The sequence below is a fragment of the Papaver somniferum genome, unplaced genomic scaffold (genome assembly GCF_003573695.1).
Source record: "Papaver somniferum cultivar HN1 unplaced genomic scaffold, ASM357369v1 unplaced-scaffold_3, whole genome shotgun sequence".
In the NCBI taxonomy this organism is placed as follows: Eukaryota; Viridiplantae; Streptophyta; class Magnoliopsida; order Ranunculales; family Papaveraceae; genus Papaver; species Papaver somniferum.
In genome coordinates this window covers 2411156-2414310 of record NW_020641039.1, presented here as the reverse complement: position 1 = coordinate 2414310, position 3155 = coordinate 2411156, and the positions used below count along the sequence as shown (strand labels likewise).

Below are 3155 nucleotides of genomic sequence, written 5' to 3'. Positions count from 1 at the left end.
CTGAGGTGGCGTGGAAGATGGAAGATGGAGCTCTTCCACCATCAGACTTGCTCTAATAAAAAAAAGGCCCCCTTTTGGGCGGTTTTGGTGTAGCATGGCGGAATATCTAAACTGACCCTTAAATAATTATAGCATGCGGAGGTATGAGATGTATTAATAATTAACAAGGAAGGTTATATCTGTCAAAAAGGCAACCACATGATCCGTGTTCGAACCTTACAGAATCCAATTTCGCACATTTCTTTTTTCTTCTTCGTTTCCAACTTCTCCTCTTCGTTCATTGTTTATTGTTTATCTCTGTAGAATGTAATGGAAAAATTCTGAAAGAGGCGATACTGAGAGAAATGGTGATTCGTAATCAAAGAATCTCCATCAATTTTTTCTTATTACCCTATTTATTCTCTGCCACTCGAAAAAAAACCCTAGGTTTTAAATTTTGGGTTTCTCGAAAACCAAGATGAAGTGAGAGGCATGAATATTGATTCAAAACTCAACAATGCCTCTGATTTTTTGAAGGTATTATTTTGATTATGAATCCCCCAATTTATTATATTCTTTGTATGTGAAATTAGGGTTTACGGTTTCATATAATTTTTCCCAATTTGATAAACCAATCTCATCATCAAGTCACTTCCCTGTAAAAAGATTAGGTGTTTTTGTGTGGGTTGTGTTATTTATTCAGTAATGGTCTTCTTTGATTTTGTTTTGTGTACTCCAGAAAATTTTGATTTCTGCCGTTGTTTTAGTTGATGTATTCATTGAGTGTTTCTGAAATTCTGATTAACTATTTGAACTTATTGGTTGCAGAGAGAATTCAAAGTACCACAGTTATCAGATTTGGGTGTTGAGGTAACCCGTCATTTTTGTTCCTTTTGCCTTTTGCAATATGTGAAATTCCCATGAAGATTTCTTGGTTGTTTACTGAGTTTTCATGAATCGCTTCTGTTTTTACTCAGTTTGCTTGAGTTGTTTGCATTTCCATTCCTGATAAATAAGAATTTTATTGCGATCACCTTTTGCAACAGATAACCAGGTGAACCAAAGTAGAAATGAAAGCTGTTTTTTTACTTTTTCAAGTTGTGGTGCTCTTATATGAATTTTCGCTGCGTTAGTTGGTGATTTGGATTGTAGCATCCCTCACCCTCCTTAGGCCTCCTATTCGGAACAATGTTTCACATGGCGCACCATAGCAGCACAAATCGTCATTTTGCCTCCGTTCAGTGAATTTCTGAGTTTGGTTGTGGTGCCATATGTAGAGTGAATGTAAATGCTAAAGTAAGTAGGTATACCCTGTCCAGTGAATTTCTTAATTTTGCCTCCGTTCCCAACTGTCTACTTTTTGGACTCCCACACTCAAAGAATAAGGGCAAGTGGGTTATCTAAGTTGAAAAGAGCAAAATCTTCCAGAAGTTAAGAGAGATACCATTATTTTTCAGCTACCTACTTTTCTTTGGTTCACAATTGCTTACAGAGTGTTATTTTGTAGATTCAAATGAAATTTTGATGTATATGATGTGGTACCAATAAATAGTACTGATCAATTATGTGAATTGATAGTTAGAAATGTCGACCCTCTTATACTCCTGATCAACATTAATGTTACATTAAACTCTCACGATCTACGAAACCCCAGCCAGAACCCTATATTCAATTGATTTATTGAAATTTCTGTTTATTTTTATCTGGTGGACATTTTAGGATGATCAATGAGAAACGTTGCACTGATGAAGAAGCACTAAATTATTTCAAAGAAGATCCTTCTTTGTTTGATATGGTAAAGCTATTTGCCAACCATTTTTTTTGTGGTTGTTTAGAGAAAATGTTACATTGGCCTGATACGCCAGTTAATGTTATTATCAAATGGCTTAAAGAACGCCAGTTAACTGCTTGAACCTTACTACTAATTACAAGCACAAGGTTTTTGGTTTGTCAAGGATAATAGGTTCCAACCGGCACGTGATGTTTTTGATTTTCATCCTTTTACCTGTTCAACTTCTTAAAACTTCTTAATAAATATCGTTGTTAGGCGAAGAAGAAAGGATGAAAGTTGTGGAGTTTGGGATGAAAATTTGTGTTCAGACTTTTAGTTTAAAGAGATATTTTGGACTAAAAATCCGTTGAAGTGAGAATGATCTTGGACCATCAGATGGAGAGACCCGTTGATGGTCTAGCGGTTCAAATATGAGCAACCAATGATTTGGCGCTCCTGCCTGCCTTCGTTGGATCACCAACGGATCACTCTGATCTAACGCTGTATTATCAACAATAATTTGAAATTGTAAAGGGCTGATTTTTCCAAACATGTATAAATAGAGTTTCATTTCTCCAACATCAAACACACCTAAATCTTCTAATTTTCCTCATCTATTTCCTTGTTTCATCTATTTCAATTATTTCCTTTGTCTTACAAAAAAAATGGCAAAATTCACAAGGTCTGAAGATGTGGCATTTATCAATGCTTACGTATCGGTTATATGTGGTCTAATTGTAAGGAAGGATCAACAGTGTAAAGATTTTTGGTCGCGGATTAAAACCGAGTGCAAAGCAACATGGAGGGGTGACCCTGTGAGAACCAAGAAGTCTTTGCAGACAAGAGTTAGAAATTTAAAAAACGAAATTAAGAGATATGTTTCTCATGTAAGAGGTTATTTTAGGAACATGCCTAGTGGATTCACACGTGATACCGCGGTGATTTATTTTACTTCGTACAATTCAAAAAAAAATTATAAATTTTCAGGACATTAATGACTTTTTTATTTTGTTGCAACGGTACTCCAAAGGTTAGTTGGATTACAAAGTGGACCCAATTTATGGAAAAACATGGAGACATGACGAGGTGTTCTAAATTTTGAAGCTATACTTTGAGGAATTCAAACCGGAGATTTATGATCGTGAAACATCAACAAAATCAAGCCAACTAATTAACGATAATGACGATGATAATGTTACAATGTATGATGATTCACACACAACCCCTGGTGAATCTTCAGGCGGGTCACGAAGGAAAACGTTTTGTGACGACAAATATGGGAGAGGTCAAGGCAGAGAGCAAGCTAAACGAAATAGATGTGAGGCCAACATGCAAAATGAAGGATTGGAAAAGGTATTAATATTTCTCCAAAAAGAAAATGAACAAAGGTTCCAATGGCAAAAAG

At 35.6% G+C, this 3155-nt stretch overlaps 1 long non-coding RNA gene across 1 annotated transcript; it reads left to right on the top strand.

The window, feature by feature from the left end:
- The first annotated feature begins 247 nt into the window (after positions 1 to 247).
- On the top strand, positions 248 to 1578 carry LOC113341533. Its single transcript, XR_003355972.1, has 3 exons — positions 248 to 516; positions 808 to 849; positions 1026 to 1578. It is a non-coding gene; the product is annotated as an uncharacterized LOC113341533 (long non-coding RNA).
- The last annotated feature ends 1577 nt before the right edge of the window (positions 1579 to 3155 follow it).